At 36.8% G+C, this 25,420-nt stretch overlaps 1 protein-coding gene across 20 annotated transcripts in view; it reads left to right on the top strand.

The window, feature by feature from the left end:
• OXR1 (oxidation resistance 1) overlaps positions 1-25,420 on the top strand; it is a 484,621-nt gene that overhangs the window by 99,562 nt on the left and 359,639 nt on the right. For 3 of the 20 annotated variants that reach the window (XM_078353369.1, XM_078353368.1, XM_078353357.1), the window contains one exon: positions 10,954-11,078. The exons of 16 other annotated variants lie outside the window; for them this stretch is intronic. The gene's annotated coding sequence lies outside the window, so the exon portion shown is untranslated. Of the gene's footprint in view, positions 1-10,953; positions 11,163-25,420 lie in introns of all 20 variants that reach the window. One more of the 20 variants, XM_078353356.1, reaches the window with a different exon arrangement.

The raw sequence follows: 25,420 nt of genomic DNA, 5'->3' as shown, positions 1-25,420 counted from the left end.
TGATAGAATTCAGCTGTGAATTCATCTGGTCCTAGGCTTTTTGTTGTTGGTGGTGGTGGTAAGCTATTAATTATGGCCTGAATTTCAGGGCTTGTTATTGGTCTATTCAGGGGCTCAACTTCTTCCTGGTTTAGTCACAGTAGGGTGTATGTGTCCAAAAATTTATCCAATTGTTCTAGATATTGTAGTTTATTTGCATAAGGTGTTTATAGTATTGTCTGGTGGTGATTTATGTTTCTGTGGGGTCAGTGGTGATATGCCCTTTATCTTTTTTTATTGTGTCTATTTGATTCTTCTCCCTCTTCTTCATTAGCCTAGCTAGCAGTCTATTTATTTTGCTAATTTTTTCAAAGATAGCAGCTCTTGGATTCATTGACTTTTGGGGTTTTTTTGTGTGTGTCTCTAGCTTCTTCAATTCTTCTTTCTTGTCTTCTGCTAGCTTTTGGATTAGTTTGCTCTTGCCTCTCTAATCCTTTGAATTGTGATGCTATGGTGTTGATTTGAGATCTTTCTAGCTTTCTGATATGGGCATTCAGTGCTTTAAGTTTCCCTCTTAATACTGCTTTAGCTGTGTCCCAGAGATTCCGGTACATTTTCTCCTTGTTTTTATTGATTTCAAAGAACTTCTTGATATTTTTCCTTAATTTCATTATTTACCCAGGAGTCATTCAGGAGCAGGTTGTTCAATTTTCATGAAATGGTGTGGTTTTGAGTGAGTTTCTTAACACTGAGTTCCAACTTGATTGTACTGTGGTCTGAGAGTACTGTTTGTTATGATTTCAGTTCTTTTGCATTTGCTGAGGAGCATTTTACTTCCAGTTATGTAGTCAGTTTTAGAATAAGTGTCATGTGGTACTGAGAAGAATGTATATTCTGTTGATTTGGGGTAAAGAGTTCTGTAGACATCTACTAGGTCCACTTGATCGTAGAGCTGACTTCAAGTCCTGAATATCCTTGTTATTTTTCTGTCTTGCTCTAATACTGACAATGGGGTATTAGTGTCTCCCACTATTGCCTGTAATCTGAGCTACTCGGGAGGCTGAGGCAGGAGAATCGCTTGAATCTGGGAAGGTGAAGGTTGCAGTGAACCGAGATCACACCACTGCACTCCAGCCTGGGCATCAAAAGCAAGACTTCATCTCAAAAAAAAAAAAAAGTCTCCCCCTATTATAGTGTGGGAGTCTAAAGAGTCTAAGTCTCTTTGTAGGTCTCTAAGAACTGGTTTTATGAATCTGGGTGCTCCTATATTGGGCATATATATATATGTTAGATCTTCTTGCTGAATTGTTTTCTTTACCATTATGTAATGCCCTTCGTTGTCTGTTTTGATCTTTGTTAGTTTAAAGTCTGTTTTGTTAGAAACTACGATTGCAACCCCTGCTTTTTTATGCTTTCCATTTGCTTGGTAAATTTTCCTCCACCCCTTTATTTTGAGCCTGTGTGTTTCTTTGCATGTGAGATGGGTATCCTGAATACAGAATACTAATGGATCTTGATTTCTTATCTAACTTGCCAGTCTGTGTCTTTTAATTGGGACATTTAGCCCATTTACATGTAAGGTTAGTATTGTTATATGTGGATTGGATCCTGTCATTATGATGCTATTTGGTTATTTTGCACATTAGTTGATGCAGTTTCTTCATCGTGTCAATGGTCTTTATGTTTTCGTGTGTTTTGCAGTGGCTGGTACTGGTTTTTCCTTTCCATATTTAGTGCATCTTTCAGGAGCTCTTGCAGGATAGGCCTGGTGGTAATTAAATCCCTCAGCATTTGCTTGTCTGGAAAGGATTTTTTTTTTTTTTTTTTTTTTTTTGAGACGGAGTTTCACTCTTGTTACCCAGGCTGGAGTGCAATGGCACGATCTCGGCTCACCACAACCTCCGCCTCCTGGGTTCAGGCAATTCTCCTGCCTCAGCCTCCTGAGCAGCTGGGATTAGAGGCGTGTGCCCCCACGCCCAGCTAATTTTTTGTATTTTTAGTAGAGACGGGGTTTCACCATGTTGACCAGGATGATCTCGATCTCTTGACCTCGTGATCCACCCGCCTCGGCCTCCCAAAGTGCTGGGATTACAGGCTTGAGCCACCGCGCCCGGCCTTGGAAAGGATTTTATTTCTCCTTCACTTATAAAGCTTAGTTTGGCTGGACATGAAATTCTGGGTTGAAAATTCTTTTAAGAATGTTGCATATTGGCCCCCAATGTCTTCTGGCTTGTAGAGTTTCTTCTGAGAAGTTAGTTTTATGGCCTTCCCTTTGCTGATAACCTGCCTTTCTCTCTGGCTGCCCTTAACATTTGTTCCTTCATTTTGACCTTAGTAATGATTATGTGTCTTGGGGTTGATCTTCTCATGGAGTATCTTAATGGTGTTCTTTGTATTTCCTGAATTTGCATGTTGGCCTGTCCTGCTAGGTTGGGGAAGTTCTCCTGGGTAGTATCCTGAAGTGTGTTTTCCACCTTGTTTCTATTCTCACTGTCTCCTTCTGGTACTCCAGTCAATTGTAGGTGTAGTCTCTTTATGAAGTCTCATATTTCTTAGAGGCTTTGTTCATTCTTTTTCTTTCTTTTTTTCCTCTATTCTTGTCTACATGTCTTATTTCAGTATGTGGTCTTCAAACTTTGATAACCTTTCTTCCTCTTGGTCAATTTGGCTGTTTATACTTGTGTATGCTTCTCGAAGTTCTTGTGCTATATTTTTCAGCTTCATCAGGTCATTTATGTTCCTCTCTAAACTGGTTATTCTAGTTAGCAACTCCTCTAACCTTTTATCAAGGTTCTTTGCTTCTTTGCATTGGGTTAGAACATGCTCCTTTAGCTCAGTGTGGTTAATTATTACCTATCTTCTGAAGCCTACTTCTGTCAGTTCATCCATGTGATCCTCTCTCTACTTCTGTGCCCTTGATGGAGAGATGTTGCGATCATTTGGAGGAGAAAAAGCACTCTGGCATTTTTGGTTTTCAGCATTTTTTTGTTCATTCTTTCTCATCTTCACGAGTTTGTCTAGTTTCAGTCTTTGAGGCTACTAACACTTGCATGGGGTTTTTGTAGGGGCCTTTTTTGTTATTGTTGTTGGTACTGTTGTCACTTTCTGCTTGTTTGTTTTTCTTTCAGTAGTCAGGTACCTCTTCTGTAGGGCTGCTCTAGTTTGCTGGGGTTTCACTTCAGGCCCTGTTTATTTGATTCACCCCCATACCTGGAGATGTCACTGAAGGAGCCTGGAGAACAGCAAAGATGGGTGCCTCCTTCTTCTTCTGGGACCTCTGACCTCGAGGAGCACTAACCTGATGCCAGTAGCATCTCTCCTGTTTTGGGTGTCTGACAGCCCCTGCTGGAGGGTCTCACCCAGTTGGGTGGCACAGTGAGCAGGGACTATTTAATGAAGCACTGTGACCCTTGGAGGATAGGGTGTGCTTCAGTGGAGGGATACCCACTCATCTGGGCTGCCTGGATTCCTCAGAACTACCTGGAGGAGAGGCTAAGTCTACTGATCCTCAGAGACTGTGTCCATCCCTCCCACTAGGGGCTCAGGCCCAGGGAGATTTGAAATCTGTCTCTGAGACTCTGGCTGGAATTATTGGAGATCCTGCAGGGAAACCCTGCCCAATGAGGAAGGATATGTCTGAAGAGGTGCTCTGGCCACAGACTGCCACAGTCGGTGTATTGGGCTGTGGGGACAAGTCTTGGGGTCAAACCTGGCTTCAGCAGGGGAAAAGCACAGCCTGGAGCTATAGAAATGCGTGCTGTCCTTCCCCTGCCCAGGGAGCTTAGCTTGTTAAGCTAGTCCCAGTGGTGGCTGCTGCCCCTCTTCGAAGGAATTCAAAGGACTTAGCAGGCAGCTGCAGCCCATGCTGGTTGCCCCTTTTACTAAGATTTTGGCAGGCTTAAGCAGATTCCAGCTGAGAGGCTGTAAGAATCTGCGTGTTCTAGGCTTGGGACACTAGGCCCTGGTGGCGTGGGTTCACCAGTAGGATCTTCTGATTCGTGGGTTCCATGGAAAAAGGACAGTTTTCCCAGCTGGGTAGCAGGCTCACTCAGTACCTCCCCTGGCTGAGGGTTTCCCATCTCCATGTGGCTCTCAGGTGGGCCCCTGAATCACACTCTTCTTCCTTCTCTCCATGAGTCATACCAGCCTTCTCATCAATTTTGATGAGAGAACCTGAATACCTTGGTTGCCTGTGAAGGATTCACATGCTTGTTAAGTTTTTTTTTTTTTTTTTTGATGGGAGCCTTGGAAGGCTGCTGCTTCTAGTCAGCCATCTTGGCCCCAACCATATGATACATGTTAAGCATCCCTAATTTGGAAACCCAACATCTGAAATGCTCCAAAAATCTCAAACTTTTTGAGTACTGATGTGATGCCACAGGTGAAAAATTTTACACCTGACTTCATGTGATGGGTCACAGTCAAAACAGTCAAAACCATTTCATGTAAAAAATTGTTAAAAATATTATTTAAAATCTACCTCCAGGCTATGTGTATAAGGTGTATAAAACATAAGTGAATTTTGTGTTTGGACTTGGGTCCCATCCCCAAGATATCTCATTATATGTATATAAATATTCCAAAATCCAAAAGTATTCAAGATCCAAAAAATTACTGGTCCCAAGAATTTCAAATAAGGGATACTCAATCTGTATAAAAGAAATGTCATCTATAGAAACATTTTACCCTGCTTTTTATCAATAGATGAATTATGTTTTTTATAAATTGTGGAAATTGAGACTATACAAGTGACCCTTCATATCCATGAGTTCCACATTCATAGATCCAACCAACCTCAGATTGAAAATATTCAGGGAAAAAAAATTCACAAAGATCTTAAAAATTTGAATTTAGCACACACCAAGTATTATGTTGAATCCACATGAATGAAGTAATGTGTAGGCATTGTATTGGGTATTATAAGTAATCTAGGGATGATTTAAAGACTACAGGAGGATATATATATAGTTATATGTAAGTTCTACACCATTTTCTACCTAGGACTTGAGTATCTGTGGATTTAAGTTTACTTGGTAGGACATGGAACCAATCCTCCATAGATACTAATGGACAACTGTATTATTGTTGCCCAACTGTGTTTCATGCTTATTTTTAGATCTCCTCCCTCTCCCATAAGTTTTAAGGCTAATTTCAATATGTAAATATAAAAGTGCATTACACAACAAATTTTCTTTACTGGTTGTTGAATGTGCATGTGGTTTTAGTGAAGAACCAGGTGTATTACACTACCCATCCACTTGCTAACATGTTGTGGAGAGTGTATTATTGGCATAAAATGACTAGGTGTCCTTTCTTGGATAAAATTCACTTTATTCTAAGATTATGACCTTTCTACACTTTTCATGGTAAAATATGGTTTCTTCTATGGCACTGGTTATAGATGCAAGATAGGGTGTTCTTTAGTGTGTTTTTAGATGGAATCTTGCTCTGCTGTCCAGGTTGAACTGCAGTGGCATGATCTCGACTCACTACCACCTTGACCTCCCATGTTCAAGCAATTCTCCTGCCTCAGCCTCCCAAGCAGCTGAGACTACAAGCATTTGCCACCAAGCCCAGCTAATTTCTGTATTTTTAGTAGAGACAGGGTTTTACCATGCTGGCCAGGCTGGTCTCAAACTCCTGACCTCAAGTGATCCACCCACCTTGGCCTCCAAAAGTGCTGAGACTACAGGCTGAGCCACCATACCCAGCCCTAATATCTTTTTTAAAAATCAGAATATAAAATCAAAAACTTTGGAATTACTGATGTACTGGGAATTACTTAAAACTGGCTCCAAGCCAAAGTATGACAATGTTATAAGATCCGTATTACAGAAGTCACTCATGTGTATCTGCCACCTTCATTTCACACTGTAGGTTGGTAGATTCAGTATACTGAGACACCTTAAGCATTACATAATTGCCTAGGAAGAGGTAAAATGATCTTATAAGCATACAAATATTACAGCCTACTGGAGTCTTCTTTTACTAGACACATATAAATCACTGCCTATATAAGGAGCATGGCTAATAATCTTTTTCCCTGGATATTTGCCATTTGATGTCTAGGAAATACTCCATAGGGTTATAATTACTTTTATCATATTATTGCTTTATAGTCATTCTCAACATTTATGTATTTTCCTTCTCTTTTTAATAATTACATTTTCTATATTAGATAGCATTAAAGTTTTCCTACTGATGGGTCAAACTCATTTTTATTATGGTCAAAATCAGTTAATTGTTCCATACTATCTAACTTGCTAATGCTATTTCTAAGTATCTATTTTTCATAATAACTAGATTTGAGCCTTTAAATGTGTTTTAATTTCTCAGAGTTTGAAAAGTTAAATGTTCTCACATTTGTACTTACAGAGGTCACATAAATGATATTTAGTGAGTTGAAACTACTAATTATAGATATAAGGTTGAACTCAAGTGAACATTTTCCTTTGATATAGATAGGTCTGTTTAGATAAAATGGTGCATGATTTTAGCAACTTCAGTGCTAAGTAGTCATAGCAGCCCAGCAGCAGCAACAGAGACAGAATAATCTTTACTGACAGACGATTTTATAAAGAGCCAGGTGCACCAGGCCTCCCTATTTCAGCTGTGAGCTCATGGCAGAAGGCTGAGGTTCTAAGATGTCCACTATCTTTTCTGACTGATAAATTTCATGTAGGAGGAATATTATTGCTCCAGATGGTTTTTCAGCCTTTTGCACACCAGCTTCGTAGACTCCTGCTGAAATTGAAAATTGGTTTTGCTTCAGCAATTGACAAAAAATTAGATTAGGTTAACTACTTTTTGGTTTTAAATTACTCATACAAACTGCTTTCATGACTATGACAAAAGAAATTGAAATTCAGACTAAGTGATGCCTCTGTATGCATTTTCACTTAGACATTTTTCCCTGAGGTTTTTATAGTATCATTAAATTACATTCAGATACAGAATTTGCATAGAATCAGGCTCATTGAAATTTTGATGATCTTTTTCAATCCATAATATTGCTAGTAGTGTTTTTTATGGAAAACTAGCTAGATATTCTAAGTCACTGTAAAGATGATATAAAAATCCATCTATTATTAGGTTGGTGCAAAAGTAATTGTGGTTTTTGTCATTACTTTTAATGACAAATATTTTACTTGCATTGTGAAAGCATTTGTTGTTTACTTCTAGGTTCTCATGAAATGAGTAAGAGAAAGTAATTTTCTTGAAGGTTTGCTTGATATTCTCCCATGGTTTTTTTTGTGTTGTTTTGTTTTTCATTCAGATTTTAAGCATTGGGAGAATAAAACAGACATATATTTAGCAGTTTATAAATGAGATCAATTGAAGCCAAACATTGCGCTTATAGTTATTATCAGAACATATATGGGGAGACACTTGAAACCTCAGTTTCCCAGTTGAAATATCCATGAGACATCTGACTACTAGGAAAGGGATGGGGTCATGTTACACAATCTGGCCCCAGTTGTTCAACAGGTATTTTGCAATCACAAATGGCTGGACATTCATTAGCACCTCTAGTCTGACTCCCAGCTGGGCATTGGAACAGAGAGTGTGTATACAATATTGGTTAAGAGTTTGGTTAAAAAGAAAAACAAAGCCCAACATTGGAAAAAGAGATGACATAATTTGGTTCCAATAAGGCTATTCTGTGCCTACCATATGCAGACACTTTTTTAAAGACATGGAGTCCTTCAGCTCTGCTGCCCAGGCTGGGATGCAATGGCATGATCATAGCTCACTGCAGCCTTGAACTCCTGGGCTCAAGCTATCCTCACACCTCAGCCTCCTGAGTAACTGGGACTATTATAGGCACATGCCACAAACCCAGCTAATTTTAAAAGTATTTATAGAGACATGGTCTCACTCTGTTACCCTGGCTGGTCTCAAACTTCTGGACTCAAGTGTGCTTCTCACCTCAGTCTCTGTATACAGACATTTTTTTTTACTGGCCACTGAGAAGTTTTGAAGATATATTTTCAGCTGTGAATTGCTGCTGTGGCTCATTTGAGATAAGGTAAAAACATTTCTGATATTCAAGAAAATAAAACAACCCTGTTCCCATTCTGTCCTCTTGATTTCTAGCATCTACCCTTTGGGGCAATATCCTCAAATTCATGTTCTGTCATCTTTTGCCATTTCTAACTGTCCCTTAACCTTTTCTCATCATAAATCATTACCTGACATTGATGGGGCATTTACCTAAAATTGTGGAACATTTTGTAGAACGAAGCTGTGAAGCCAGAAAAGACATTGGATACAAAGCCTGAATTCATGATCAAGGACCAGTGAAAGACAAAGAATCGTGTTACAAAATGAGAAAAATAAATAAAAATAATATTGGTCTAAGATTTCAAAATGAGAAAAATAAAGATAATTATTGGCCTAAAATTACTAATTTTCTTTTTTAGTCAAAAATGATGTCCTTCCTGACTTTTTGTTATTAAAATGGACATTCTTTTATGAAATGAAGGTGATAATAAATGATCATTGTTGTCACTAATTGACAAAATCAGAAGTGGTTAGCTCTAAAGTGGAGGTTCCACCTCTAATTTCCAGTGTTTGCTTCCATAGATCTAAGAATGTGGGAACTACTGATCTAATTCAGCTAACTACTCAAACCATGTATTCCATCAAAAGAAATCCTAACAAGCAGTAATCTAGCCTTTCCTGAAAAGCCTTCTTCTGGATTCTCAGCCAGATGGGCTACCCATTAGGCTTTAATTGATGCAAATCTTCCCCTATATTGGATCTAAGTCTTCTGTACTAATTGCTACTTTTTCATTTTACCCAGAGAGGTATATGCTGTGTCTAATGTAACATTTTCCTAATTGTATTCCACAGAACATTAATTGTATGGAATTCTATGGATTAATTAATATATATTAATAGATATTACCACAAAAGGGGAGACAACTACAGTCAAATTATTTTGGAAAACAGTAGTTCAAACTATAGGTTATTTCTATACTTCAAAAATGCATTTTTGGGATAATACACACACTTTTACACTTTTTTTTTTTGAGACAGGATTTCCCTCTGTCACTCAGACTAGAGTTCAGTGGAGTGTCATAGCTCACTCTAACCCGAATTCCTGAGCCCAAGCAATCTTCCCGTCTTAGCCTCCTTAGTAGCTGCAACTATAGGCAACTACACCACATTTGCCTAATTTTTTTTTATTATAGAGATGAGATCTTGCTTTGTTGGCCAGGCTGATCCCAAACTCCTGATTTCAAGCAATCTTCCCACGTTGGCCTCCTAAATTGCTGGGATTACAGGTGTGAGCCATGGCAACTGACCTAACAAAACATGTATTAAGCATAGCCGGCAGTGTTCTATTTGCTAATCAATCTATACTGGGTATATTTAAGAAGGATATGTGGTCATCTGAGTTCCTGAAATTTTTACTATGGAATCATTTCTCTTTTAAGCAGTGAATGTTATTTGGGGCAGCAGCAAATCATTAAACAAACATTATATTCATTTTCTCTTGTTCCTTTCTTTAACTTTTCTTACTCTAAATTGCTTTAATCCTTACTCAGTTACATGATTCCTGTATCCTTTTACTTTGCCCTGGGCATGCCTCAGTTTTGTCTCTGCTTCTGTTGAAAATATGGTGATAACTGAGTATAAAAACGAAACTTGTTTTGACCTAGTGTAGCTTGGGTGCTGTCTTCTTTTTCTGTTTGGATATTTCTGTCAGCATTAACAGAAGTCATTTTTATTTTGTCGTGTTCTTTTTGTCAGTTACTTCATGTGGTTATCAAATACTTAACTATAAATCCATAATAAGTACATATATTAAGAACCAACTTGTTAGAGCTGGCCCGTCAATGTGTCACATCAAGATCTTTTTGGACATTTGTTAATTAGATTTCAAAGAAAGATACCTACTCAAATATCTCAAGTAAAGACAGGATATTGTAGGGAATAACTCTGGAACCATGACGACAAATATTTTAGTGACACAGTGAAGCTCATAGCATTGCAGAAATAGCAACACAGCCAAGTATCAGGAGTTTTGCTGGGAGAACCCATGGTGCTGCTGTGGCATTGGGCACATGTGAATGAGAATGCGGTTTAGGAACTGGAAGTCCATTGTGATGCAGTGATGCCGCAGCGACTGTCATCTCATTACTTCTCCCCTCCTCTCTTCAAGGATCAGGGCTCTATTATTCTCTCTTCTAGTTTTCTGACATTAATCTCATTCACTGATGTCTGACTTTCTTTGGGATTTCCAAATCTGCTCCTGCTACCACTTCCTAAGTCTTACTGTGTATTTCAAACTCAAGAATTGGCTCATTCATTATACTACTGAGTATGTCTTATCCAATATCCTTTTTTCAATCAAGCAATCCTTCTACTATAGCAATTTTAATCTGCCTTATGGCTATGTAACAGTTTGATTTTTGAATATAATTATATTTAAAACAATCAGGATTAGTTAGTTATAAGTATTATCACAAGGAAACTAAGTTGATTAGTATAGCATAAGCAGTTCTTAAAATGTGGTCCCTAGGCTTTGCAGAATCAGCATCACCTGGGAACTTGCTAAAGGCATCATCCCAACCATATTGCATTAGAAATTCTGGGATGGCATTCAGCAATCTGTATCCTGTCAAGCCCTCCAGGTAATTCTGATGCATGTTCAAGTTTAAGAGCAGATGGTATAAAATTATCACTCTAGCCTCTAGATTTATGGTGTGAGTGCCAAGAATAATGACTTTAGGCATAATTGATATGCAGAAGCTCTTTCTGATAATATTAATTAACAGTTTCAGCTTCTTTTTAAAGTTGTTTTTTGACAAGAGGAGAATTATAAGTATGTAAGATCATGCTTTTTTTCCTGTTTGTTGTGACATCCAATTGATAAAAATACTAGACCAATTTTTGGTATACAAGTTTACTATAATAAACCTGGACTCTTTTTTTTCTTTTCTTTTTTTTTTCTTTGAGACATAGTCTCTCTCTGTCACTCAGTCTGGAGTGCAGTAGTGCTATCTACGACACTGCAACCTCCACCTGATGGATCCTCCTGGCCTCATGTGATCCATCTGCCTGAGCCTCCCAAAGGGCTGGGATTACAGGTGTGAGCCACCACACCCAACTCCAAACCTGGATTCCTGATGTTTAAAGTACTTGAAGAGGAATGTGGATCCCTGCCTATTCTGGTTCTTATGTATTTTTTTTTTAATATAACAGCTTTATTGAGATACAATTTACATACCATACAATTTACCCATTTAAGCTATGCAGTATCTTTTGGTATATTCATAGAGTTTTGCATGTATTGCCACAATTTTAGAATATTTTCATCACCCTAAAAAGAAATACTGAACCCTTTAGCAGTCATTCCCTGTTTTTCTCTCTCACTCCATTACTCTTCCCTTCTCTTAGTCCTACACAGCAAGTAATTTACTTTTTGTCTCTATGGATTTGCTTATTCTGGATATTTCAGATAAATGACATCATACAATGTGTGGTCTTCTGTTTCTGTTTTTTCCACTTAACACAATATTTTCAAGATTTATACATGTTATAACATGTATTAGTGCTTCATTTCTTAATTTCTAAATATTCCATTTAAAGGATATACCATATTTTACTCATGTATTCATCAGTGAATGGACATTTGGGTTGTCTGTACATTTTGCCTAGTATGAATAATGCTTCTGTGAACACTCATTTACAAGTTTTCATTTCTCGTGGCTATATACTTAGAAATAGAATGACTGATTCACATAGTAACTCTTATATTTAACTTTTTGAGGAACTTCCCATCTATTTTGTAAATCACACATTCCCACCTACAGTGTTTGGGTGTTTCAGTTTCTCCATATCCTTGACAGCACTTGTTATTATCTGCTTTTGATTATAGTCATGCAAGCAGGTCTGTGTACTATCTCACTGTGGTTTTGATATTTACTTTCCTGGTGATTAAAGATGTGGAGCATTTTTTCATATGCTTATTGGTAATTTATTTGAAGAAATGCTATTCCTATTTTTTGCTCATATTTTAATTGTTGTCTTTTCATTATAGAATTATAAAAGTTCTTCATATCTTTTAGATGCAGGCCATTATCAGATACATGATTTCATAGAAGTTTTTTGGGATGAAGATTTAAAAGAGCAAATATGATTCCTGTGAATGGAAAGAGAGATTAATGAGACAATAAAAAATTTATTTTCTTTTCAATGAAACACAGGGTAGCAGTGGCTACTAGGAGGATAATTTAACACCAAATCTACATATTATATATTCAGGATATTTAATTGAGAGATTTTTTGCTTGAAATTTGTTGAGGAGAAAGCCAATGCAGAGTTCTGAAGGAAAGAGAGTTTTTATAAAGAATAGATAGCTGAGTACTAACGAGTCACACAGGACTGGAACTATATATAAGTTATTCACTCTGTGAACTATGATCTTAAATATTGGTGACACAATTTCTCTGGCATAGTGGGACAAGAAGCAAAATGCACTCGTCTTGTATATGAGAGAGAAGAATGGAAATGGAGACAGAATAGACTTACCTCCATTAAGTTGGAATGTGATGAGTAGGAGAGAGGAGCCTGGTGAGAAGGTGGAATTAGGGTCAAGGAAACAGAGGTCAAATCTTTGAAAGATTTAAGCATGTTTGAGGGAATGGAAGGAAAGTGTGTGGAGAGCGAACAATCAATTGAACATAAAAGAGAAGGGGGGAGCAGAATCTCAGTGAGGTAGGCAGGAAAGAATACAGAACTCACGGGGAGCTGTTCAGTATAATGGTCATTGGGAACTCTTAGAGTTCCTCAACCTTGCTCAGAAGTGGGATCTAAACACACAGGTTATACCTTTACTGTTTACATGGGCCTGTTGATCTGAATGAGGTTTCTAATCTTCATTAAATTCCCTCTCCTAATATATTTATCTAAATTTCTATCAAATGGTCAGGATCGATTCATTCATCAAGAAATGTTCTTTATTAAGAAATATTCTGTATTATTTAGTTATTTTTGCAGTAACATTCTGAAGTTTGAGGCAATATTTTAATTCAAAAAAATCTCCTGATATCCCTTATAATATCATATTTTAGTGGCTTAAATATACCTCCAGTCATACTACAATTCCAGGTGGCATATAAAGTGGAAAATGGTTACAAACACTGATCACTTAGCTGAAGCAAATTTAATTAAACAATAGTCTAAACATTTCTTTCTAAATAAATTATGAGCTTCCCTCAGATGATATTCCTTTTGTTTCTATGGCTTATGTATGAAACTTTATTATTGATGTGATTTCACTATCTGTAGATCGAATGTTGGAAATCAGACTTTGAACTCAGCAGGAATCAGGAGACCTAGCTTTCAGTCCTGTTTGTGTGGTTAACTAGCTCTGTGTCCTTGGTCAAGTCACATTAATTCTGAATACTTTGCTTCTTCATTGTGAAAGCACAAGATCAAAATGCTAAGTGTAAAGTCCTGTCTGGCTTTGATATTTTGTGAGTCTTTATGTCAGTTTAGAGTTGGGCCTTCTTTCATTGTTTACTAACCCAGATCCCCAAGTGAAAAAAAATTCAGCATCCTGATTTAAAGGCATAATATTCCATAATGTCTTAGGTTCTCACGGCTGACTCCTTCAATTGACCACAAATCTTCAAAAGAGAAATTGTGATGTTTCCTTCCTGTTCTCAGATTCCTTCACATATAACTAGCATTGATCTAGAGCTGCTTGCGGGGCTGTCCCAGTCACAGGTCTTCTGATCAGCATTTGTGAGCTTGTTAGGACCTAGGTTTCTTGCTCGATATGGACCATGATTATGATTACTATTTTCACACCACACAGCCCAGCTCTGATAGAGGGTCCCAGCAATTTGGTATTTTCTTTTCTAAAGTCTCTGTCCAGATCTAAGAACTATAGAGTGTTTTTTGGTGGGGAGAGAAGGTAATCAGGAGGACTGGGGGAGTGCTTTCTATATACTAGGCACTGTGTTAGGTGATCTGTAATATAATTCCAATAACTTTTTAAACCTATTCTGGGATCTAGGTAATCACAACATTATATATGTGAAAACTAAGGCTAACACAGGTGAAATAACTTACCCAAGTAAATGGAGGGAGATGATCTGAACCTCTGACAGCTAACATCCAAAACGTCAGCCCTTAGCTGCTCTGACTTTGTGGACCTATAGTAAGTTTGGGAGGAAGAGTACTGGGTTTGCTTAGAAGGAAGAGTTTTAATGTGCCTAAAACTTTTTTTTTTTTTTTAACCATGGGTGCCTGGAAGGGCAGGAAGGAAGTGGGGAGACTTGAAGAATATGAGAAAGGAAAGATTGGTAACCATATCTATGGAGGAGAGAATATTCATTTCATTTTAGGGTGTCTGTTCTAATGGGAATCAGATTTTCCCATTGTTAATCATAAATGATCATGAAGGCAGTTATTCTTTGAGTTGCTTCCTTGTAATGATGTAAGAACACCGTTAATCAGTATTTTAATTAGGTTATAGCATGAAAATTGTTTTTATATTTCTCTATGTAAAGTTTCCATGAGTTTTACATAGTTAACATCATTGGTTTCTGGATATCTAAATTTATTTTCAGCACTAGTAATAGGCCGTGTTGTATTCGTTTGGAAATGTATTGCCTATGATGTGCATTATATCCTGTTGGCAGCTGCAGCATTGTATTAAAATGAAGCATCGCCTGTAAGCCAGATGTGTGTACTCGTCATTGCCTCATTTGAAATACTGCATTATGAAGAAACTGATAAAATGTTCACAAATCTATAAGGATTATTTTGCATGTGTTCGACTAAAATGTAGGGAGCAAACCATTTTTTTACAATACAGAGGTTAGAAGTTCAGCATGTAGTGAGTGTACACTTTTGGCCAAAATATAAAAAGATGATCAACACTGAAATCCAGCTTCATATAGCTTATAGTCTGGTAAAAGAGACAGATATATGACTGTGCTTTCAAAACCATACCATAGGAATTAACTTTGTTGAGTTTATTCTATTTACCTACAGGGTCTGAAGCCATACACCATAAGATGGGTCAGTGCAGCCTTTAATCAAAATCATTTTATGATGTGGCACTTAGGATTAAAAAAATCATCATAAAACTTTAGAATGAGAAAAACTTGGCATAATGGCAGCTCCCCAGGAAAAGACCTAGGGATTTCATTTGTTCGTAAAGTTAATATACACGTAAAATGTGGTGAGCCTCTATACCTAATACAACAGGTACAATGGATAGAAGTCTGGGGAAAGAACAAATGGGCATGGGGGGAGACTTAATCTGTGCTGTAGTAGTTAGATCACATGTAGAGGAGGGGGCTCATTACATTGTGGAAAAGACTGACAAAATGATGCTTGTCTATAAAATAAATAAAAATAGAACAGCTTCTCATAAGGATGTTTTAATTTAAAAATGTTAGTTAATTTTAAGACCAATTGGAGTCTGTGATGATAATGATATCACTAAGGACAATGTTTATTGCATTATCTCATTTAATTTTCTGCCAATCCAGTGAAATAGGTGATTATGATCACTTGTTTCACATATAATGAAATGCATACAGGGAAGTCACTGCACTTCCTGAGATCACATGGCAAGGAAGAGGGAGAGCTCAAGCCCATGCTCTTAATGGCAGTGCTGTGCTACATCAAACACAGGCAGTTGCCAGTCCTTAACACTGTGTGAGGAGGGAGAGTGACTGCATAGAGTATAAGGATACAGAACTAGCCATTGGGCTAAATTTTGCAGACAGATTGCCAATACCTTATGTGAAAGAATTTTATAATAGGCAGAGATGCTCAAAAAAATGGCAGGAGGAGCTGTCTTAGATATATTTCAAAATCAGGAGAAGCTCTTATCTTTGGTCTGTTCTTTTTTTTTACTGTAGAGTTGGAAATTTTCAGTTATCTAGGTACTAAGGATTGTTAAAAGCTTTCATTGTTGTCTTATTATCTTAAATTTCTTTAAGACAGATTCTCACTCACTCTGTTGCCCAGGCTGAAAGTGCAGTGGTACGATCTCAGCTCACTGCAATCTCTGCTTCCAGGGTTCAAGCTGTTCTCCTGCCTCAGCCTCCTGAGTAGCTGGGATTACAGGCATGTGCCACCATGTCCAGCCAACTTTTGTATTATTAGTAAAGATGGGTCTCACAATGTTGCCCAGGCTGGTCTTGAACTCCTGGCCTCAAGTGATCAGCCCACCTTAGCCTCTCAAAGTGCTGGGATTACAGGCATGAGCCACTGCCCCTGGCCTGTCTTAAAATTCTTGACTTAAAATAATATTAAAGAGCAATTTGTTATTTCTCATACTAGCTCCAGTCTAGATTCTTGAATTTTTTTCTTTTCTTCTTCAGAGACAGAAATAGGATATTTCATTCAGAACTCAAAGTGATCATCCTACGGCAGGACTGTGCAACTCCTTCAAAGAAGAATGATCTCTGAAAGCTCTTATTACCTTCCCTGACACAGCAGTTGTCTGTGACATTACCTAATTTGAGGCAGATGAATGATAATTCCTTTCCATTCTTCAAAAGCCACATTGCAAAAGAAAGCTAGAAGGAAGTCTAGAGAGAAATTCTTATTGAATTTTGAAAATATAATATGTTTCATTTGTAACAATTCATATAAACTGTCTCTGGTAAAGATGCACACAGATCTTAGTTGAGCTTACATAAAATTTTACAAAGTCACCATTTCCTGTAATGTAAATTACATAATGCTGTCTTATGTAATTGTTTAAATAACATGTGTTGAACACTCAGTATGTGACAGGCAGTATTCCAAGTACTTTACACCACACCAACCTGGGGAGTTTACAGTGAGAAATATTCTCTCTTTACAGACATAATAAATGCACAGAATGAGTAACTGTCCAAGGTCACTCAGGTAGTGAGTGTCTTAATTGTGACTTGAACCTGAACATTCTTGTTCCAGGGCCTACACACATAATCAGGTTTCTAGATGGCCTTTTGCTATCCCAATTTGTTATGCATGAAAAAAGCAAAATTATACATTATGTGGGGAGCCACTGCACACTGAATCACTTGTTACCCACCCTGCTCCTATTCTAAGATGTCTTCCTGCACTCTAAATGTTGGAAACTCAAAAACCACCTTTCCAAGAGTTCCTTGCCACTAGACTTCTACCTGTGCTCTAGCCTCTGCCAAGTATTCAGTTGTCTAAGCCTTGGAATGTGTGGAAATGAGATACAGGGATGGCAGCAAAGACATGTGATAGGTGCTTTTGAGCATGCTGGTCTAGTCTTTGGCATTATAACTGTTGAGCAGTGGGTAGAAGCAGCAGCAAGATTTCCTCTAGAACACTCTTAGAGTATGGGTGGAAGCTTCCGTAACTGTTTACTGTCCTGTAATAAAATTCTTGCTATTTAAGCTACTAGATTACATTCTCTGCAAACAAGATCCATAATGAATGCAGAGGGCTTCAAGCCTACGAAGGGATATTGGTACAGGAAGTTCTCTGACCCTTGGTGTCCCTCCAAGTGCTGGAAAATTGAACTAGAAGGCTAATTTTAAATTTAAAATTTTTCTGATTTTTAAGACAGAAGGTTCTGAATAGGGTAGACAGGATATCCTTCATCATTTGCTTAAGCAATTTTTTCTATAGAGGTTATCTCCTCCCTCCTGAGTTAGCCATATGACAAAAAGCATTGCATTTCTGAGAGAAAATGTGCCTCTTGTGCTGTCTTGAAGAATAACTAAACCAAAACAATTAAGGAGATCCTAAATGAAAATTGCCTATTATATGAGTCCAATCAATTCTGGAAAAGCAATAATGGAATGGGAGTTTTCTGATCTCTCTTGTCTTTATTTTTCTTTTCCTGCCCTCTTCTAACCCCCAAGTCAAGGGGAAAATGGGAATGGCACTGGACCTTGAAGGAATGGTGAATATGGTGGTGTGGAAAGCCTCCCTGGAAGGGAACAGTCATTGAGAAGGGCAGGATGTTTTTGAAACAGGGAGTCTACAAGTTTCTCTGGGGTAAAAGCAAGTGCAGAGAAGCAGGGGAAGATAAGGTTGGGGAGAGGAGCTAAGAAAGATCTAAGGAGTTAGTCTTCCATTTTGTGGATAGGCTGACAGTTTTTTTAGTAGGCTTTTAAAACAGTCTTTTTTCAGAAGATTAATATGAAATTGGTAAGTTAGATAACTGGAGGTGGGAAAGAAACAGAAGGAAAATAGTAATGAAGCTGCTTCACTAACCCAGCAATGGGAAATAAACACCTGAAATAAAAAACTGAAAACAGAAAGGACAATAGTTAGTAAAGATGTACTGGTCTAACTTAAGAAATTGTTATGGAAACTGGGTATAAAAAAAGATCTTTAAAAAGATAAGAGTGAACATTATTGTCATGCTCTCTCTCTATATATATATATAAAAGAATACACACATATTAAAGTATAAAATGTGAAGATTAATCATCCTTGAAGCATAATCCCAAATACAGTGTTAGAAAAAGATTGCAAATATGAGGGAATGCAGCTTCTCACAGACCACTCATTCTTTGTAGTTGTTTGTTAGTGGAAAAAATAGTTACTTCACAATTGAAATCACTAGCAACAAATATCCGAAAGCTTCTGGGTCCACCACAGCAACTCTCTCTCCATCTAGACACAATTATGTTTTCCAGGCTGTAAACTAGGAGAAGCCTCATGCTACTGTTCTCATGAGTCTGAAAAAGGAGGTCATTCTTTTGAGATTGTTGAGTGTTTCTCTGAGGTTCTTTATCCAGCTGTGACTTCTGTTTTTATTTTGCTTATACATCTTTATAAAAGTGACATTGGAATATTTACCTTTCAATGGAAACCTGCAAGGGTCATAGCAGAGCTCAAGATTACTTTTTGTTTTCCCTCACGGAAAATTTTAAAAATACAAAATATATTTTCAGTCTAGGGTTGCATCTCTCATAGTATTTAATTTCAAGTAGATCATTGGAGAACACATGCTATAGACCAGTCATACTTGTGCATTCAATTTTCCAAGTCATGAGAGTGCCCAGAAGGGGTTCATTATGCTCCAACTCTTGAGTAGTATGCATCAGACCAGTACCAACCTGGTGATTAAGAGACTCTAAATCTGTTTACAGTAACAACTTATTTTTCTCAAGGTAATTTATTTTTCAATTTTAGCTACCCTAGGACACATTAAGGATGAGGAACCAAGTTTAAAATTCTCTTACGGCCTAAAATAGATATAGCAATGTCTACTGCATAAAGCCCATATGCTTTCCATGGGTAAATCCCTTGGGGAAATATTACTGTTATTGTAGATCCAATATTAGAAAGATTGTGGCTTTCCAGGCCACAACAAATTAGAAGCAAGAAATTGCAAGGGGAAGGAAAAGATGATAGAGACAAATACAGTGAGTGCATCAAATAGTAAACGCTAGGCGTTTCACTTTAAGAAGATAAAGAGAAATAGAATCCTTATTTCCCCAGTCGTGGAAAAATTATTTGGAAGTACAGTTGTAAGTAAAATTCTTGTCTAATCCTATAGCAAGTTCTGGAAAAATTATGTCCCCATCCAGTACCTGTACAATTGGGTCCAACACTCAAAGACGTGCAGCCCTTGCCTTTGGCCTAATACTGCTCTTATGCCATTCTTAGCCCCAAGGTCTCACAGGACTTTCAGTTCTTTAAGTTGAGCTTCAGTAGCACAGGACCTAAGAAATTCTACCATTTTACTGTCCTGCACCTTGATTCTTATATGTTCCTGCTTTGATGGCTTGGGGCAATGAGCTAGGCTGGAAAGCTGATAGTATAAAATTATTTGGGCTTCTGTAGATGTCCTCTGTGCTCGAGAGCCCTCTGTTCTCTTCCACTTTAGGAGAGTTTCTTCCAGGGACAGCCTGAAAACTCAAGTGTCTGGGAATTAAATAATGAGATCTACAATCAGAACTCAGTCTGAGTATTCAGTTTGACCCCTTCTAATAAGAAGAGTTGTAGCACTCCAAAGCCTTTAGTAAGATAAATAGCTTTCCAAACCTCAAATACTTCTGAGACCATTATTGTGTTATAGCACAGAGTAATCCTTAATTTTGCTAATGATGACCCTGAGTCATTATGAAAAGGTTAAGTTATCCAACATAAAGTTTAATCAGGCAATGCCTACTATACACAAAAAGGCAAGGAAGAATTGAATACATTTTGAGAAGCTGCCCGTGAAAATGTTTTATCACTATTAAGGCAAGATAACTTTAGGCTATTTGGTAAGTTAAATTCTGTGAAACACTTATGTACTGTCAGTGCTGGTTAAATGAAGCGTGTCTGTATTTGACTGTGTTTTCTCATAAGACAATGTTATTAATCAATAAACATGAATACTATGTCCCTACCATGCCTATGATGTCTGTGTCTACAGAGCCTAAATTAGTTTATAATTGACACTTTAAAATCCTTTTTCAGTAATTCATGCAATAATCCATATGGTTGGAAAGCTTGTGGGAAGTTGATCAAACCCATTTTCCCTGTTATTTTTAAAAATATAGATCTGACCTAAAGAAACGAATTTACTTCCTAAAGAGAAGTATAAATTCAACCTCAATAAAACTAATGTTTCATATTTGATGATAAATGCCTTCAGATATTAACTGGAAAGACAAATTTTGGGAGATATATATGGATTAGTTTCATTTGCTCTTGAATTTTAAATTTATGCATCATAGACAGGGTGTGGTGGCTCATGCTTGTAATTCCTGCACTTTGGAAGGCGGAGGTGGGTGGATCACATGAGGTCAGGAGTTCAAGACCAGCCTGGCCCACATGTTGTAACCCCACTCCTACTGAAAATACAAAAATTAGCTGGGCATGTTGGCAGGCATCCATAGTCTTACTACTCAGGAGGCTGAGACAGGAGAATTGCTTGAGCCCAGGCGGTGGAGGTTGCAGTGAGCTGAGATCATGCCACTGCACTCCAGTCTGGGTGACAGAGCAGGACTCTTTCTCGAAACAAGTGATCCATTGTGGATATAAGTAGCAATTACAGAATTTGTACTTTCTTCCTTCATGATTTTTGCTTAATTATAATTTTTATGTCAGCAGGATTGTTTAATATTTTTATTCTTTAATGTCATAATAAGTAATACAAATTCATGTTTAAAAATTCTTAGTAAGATAACTAAGATTTTTATAGATTTATTTATTCCGCAAATATTACTTGAGTGTCTACTTTGTGCCAAGGTAGTCCCACTACTGGGACACTACTGGGGACACCTTAATGGACAAAAAACATGAGGCTTTCTAGAGTTTACCTCCTGGTGAGGGGGAGAAAGGGAGTATGTGGAATAGTAGTTTACACTTACATAATGCTTTCTATGTGCCAAGCACTGTTCTAAACACTTTCCATATATTAATTCAGTTAATTCCTCACAACGTCTTTAAAAGATGCAAACTGTCATTAGCTCCTATTTTATGCACAAGGAAACTGAGATACAGAGAGGGTAAGCAGTTTTTTAACATTGCACGAAAGTATTAGAACAACACTTAAAACCCAGGCAGCCTGGCTTCAGTTGCATGTGTTCGTAAGTATTGCACATACAGTATAGTCATGTTACTATTCTGCAGAATTTAGAAAATCATAACAATATGAGCAGAATCAACAATTCAGTAGGAAAATTTAGTTACTGAAAAACAGGTTAATTTGCTCATAGTAATAACAGTAGAATAATTTATAATTTCTATTCCAGAAAACCTGAATTCTCTTATAAGTCATTATGTAGAGATTACCCAAGTAGACTCACACTTAAGACTCTTCAATATGATTTGGCTTTAAGTTAATGATTCACTAGAAATTTTAACTAGTCTCCTAAAGGTGCAGATTTAGTAACTCTACTTGAGAATCACTTATTCACATTTCTGATGATGATTCTCTTCCTTGCTGACAAACAAGGACCAAAAGGAACATGGACAACATTATGAAGTCAGCAAAGATGATTTACTTTACCCCCAACGTCCTTCTGCCTCTTTTCCACTTTCTCCTTAGAAACTTCAGAGTATCTTCCACTTACTTTTGTCTTATTTCTCATTTTTACACTATCACACTGAGGGTACTTACCATAATAGCTAAAAAAATTGATCGGTTAGTAGGCGTATGTCTCATAACACTTTCCCTTCTGGCAGTCTATTCGTATTTTGTCCTAGGACATTTTGAGGGAATGACTTAATTCTAGGAAGTGCCTCTAAGTCACTGTTAGGCACTAAGTAGGACTAAAGGATCTGCGTTCTGGTCATTTGATCTTTGGAAGTCCCCCCAGATACTCTTGTTAGGAAACTACCAACCCTGTGCCTATAGGACTAGTTTTTGTACAAGAAGATAAATGCAGTGTTATTAATTAAAGGCAACATTTACTTATGTTTATCATTAATCTCTTGTAGAGTTTGCCTTTAAAAAATGTAGAAACTTAACTGATATGAAGTTTTCAAAATAATTGGAGTTGGAGAAAGTGAATAGAAGTACAGATAAAATAAGATTGGCCATGAGTTGATAATTATTAAAGATGTGTGATGACTTGATAATTATTGAATCACAAGAATTCATTAGGTTATCTTTCTATTCTTATGTCATTTTTTCACAATGAAAAGTTTTAGAAAGATACAGAAATTATATATACAAAAAATACTTTGACATTTTGCTCTATGTCTAATTCAGCCAGGGTTAATATCCAATGTGAAATTTTGGGCATGCATTGCTAAGAATTTATGTAGATGATATTATGTGTGTGGTACTATAAAAAATAATAAATCATCTTTATTAAAATGATGACTGTGTTCCATGACTAAGATATACATTCCTTGATTTGAGTCATAAGGGAAAAAATGTGTTCTTTCTTTAAAATATTTTTGAGTAATGAATGCTGAAACATAACAAATAAAAACACATGCTCCATTTAAAATGAGATTTCAAGTCTGTGTCCCTTTAATTACTTTATATACCAAAACAAATGTTTTTAAACCATATTTTGATATCCTATGAAGGATAAATTTATTTGTGCCTTCTTTTGAGCTCTGCAAACTCAGAATTTTAAAAATGTTAGCATACAGATTTGAAATGTTTTTCTTTTCTTGTTAGTGTTTTTCTATACACGATTTATTTATTTATGCTGGATAAAGTCATCCTTTACGAAGAGAAACACTTAAAATATAGAAAATTTTAAAGAAAATAGGCATCTGCAGATCTTTAATCCAGAAGTATCAATGAAAACCCTTAGGGCAGTGATGGCTTTTCACCATACCTCGGTACTGCCCCAGAGAGTTAGGGAGACAGCAGCTGGGATTGTTATGTTCTGTCCAAAAGGCCTCCCATTCTCAACAAATAATTCCTTGCTTGAAGCATGACACAAAAGCATCATCAGAGCTATAGGACGTTGAAAAGAACCAGGTGATGTCTGCTAACCTGTGTGCATCTGTGGTCAATGGCAGTTGGCTCTCTGTATGCTCTGCTGGCAAGTGAGACCTCAGGACTTACAAATAATCAGCGGGTGTTCAATCTTGGTGGAAACTGAGTGATTTTACTCCCATTGCACAGAAAGTTTCCTGTACATAGGAAATCCTCACCCCGCATATATGTTTGCTTTGTGTAAAGGACCAAAGGATTGCCCTATTTACTCTAGTGGAGGACAGTGGAAGAAGACTGGGTTTGAGGGGGAAGTATTTATGAGCTCAGTTTGGAAATGTTGAATTTGAGTTGTTGCCTTTAACACATCTAAGATGTCAAGTAGGCAGTTGGAGAAGATAAAATATAAGTTAGGTTGATAAAGAGACAAGAGACTTTTCCAGGTGAGTCAGAGCATGTGCAAGGTCACAGAGGTAGCCATATGAGGGAATATTATATTGACAATAAAATACGGTAAGGTAGTGCCAAATGTAGAAAACCTGTTGCTTATGATATGCAGTGATGATATCACTGATTTATCAGCATAAAAAGTTGGTCATGCATGGGAATTTCATACTCTTTAACCAAGAAGCTTCAGAATGAGATTTTCTGTAATTTTCCTCTAACCTAGTTATCACCCTAAACCAGCTAGGTATGTCATAGATGATAATATCTAAAAGACAGGGGCAAATAGGAAAGTAATTTTCTAGGAAAGGTAAATATAGCTATGATATTTCTTCACAGGATAGGGGTTATCACCCAATAGATGTGCCGACTCAAATGACATTGAATCTAAATAAAAACAGCTTGCTTGTTTTGTTGTTTTTTAGATTTTCTGCCATATGCAGCTTCAAAACAGTTTCCCCAATTCCTTTTAAAACCATATTGCTCCCTGCACAGGGGATCTGGAGAACCTGTGACTGTTTCCATCCTTCTCCCACTTCTCCACTTAACTTGAGATTATTTTCCTTTCTGAGTCACAATTCCATATGGTTTCTGTTTCCTTCCTCTTACACAGCAAGCTGATTACCTGCAATCTTTTCGTTGCTACAATCTGTACTTTAACTCTAATTAATCTCACAAATGTGTGACAAAGAGAAATTAGTAGAAACAGTATAGGTGAATATTAACTTATCCTTATTGACTGAATAAGTCAACACAAATTTCCTAATAGTAAATTGATAACACTATCTTTAATGTCATAAACCACATGAGATAGTTATTCATTAGTTTACTACAATGTGCCTGGGCTGAGATTATCTCAAAATATAGTTACAAATCATAATCTAGCCATCAATTTGTATCAGTGCTTTGAATTTTTCTTTCAAACTGCTAATTTACATAATGAATAAAAGTAGAAATCACGTATTATGTAATCTGTCTTTTACAATCTATGTAAAAGTCTTTCCATTGCTATAAGAAACAGTCGATAGAAAAAAAAAACCATATTATGTCTAAAACATAAAAAATCTCCAAACATTTAAATGCTACTAAAATAATCATAAGTATTCTTATTTCCCCTTCCTTCTTGATGGTGTTTGTAAGTAATGATGTATATAGGGTGGATTGAAAGGTGCTATATCTCAGATATGTAAGGACTACTTTATGGTTTAAGAATATAGGAATTTTGAAAAATGTACTTTTCTAGTAAATTTTATGTACATATTATGAATTTTATAATGTTCTTTATAGATATTAAGTATCAAATTTTACTATGTACTTGATATGACTTGCATAATACATACTTATCATTAGGATTTCATATTCCCATATGCTTATACTATCAGAAACACAATGAAAACATTGTTAGCCAAGGAAAAGGTGATACTTCTACATTTTAAAGATAATTTTAGCTAATTTTGTTTAAGATACATTTTAAAATAACAGTGGGGCATAAATTTTAGGGAAGTAGTAGAATATCATTTTTAAAATGGAATCTCTACCTGAAAAGGCAGACCATAACTGTTGTACAGATGTAATATCTACTCACTGATTAAATAATCAATGACAGGGCATTTTGAGCTGTAATATTTTATTCTAAGAGTTGGAGGG

This window comes from Callithrix jacchus, chromosome 16 (genome assembly GCF_049354715.1).
Source record: "Callithrix jacchus isolate 240 chromosome 16, calJac240_pri, whole genome shotgun sequence".
NCBI classification, from domain to species: domain Eukaryota; kingdom Metazoa; phylum Chordata; class Mammalia; order Primates; family Cebidae; genus Callithrix; species Callithrix jacchus.
The sequence above is the reverse complement of the archived record's forward strand: the minus strand, read 5'-3'. Positions and strand labels throughout refer to the sequence as shown.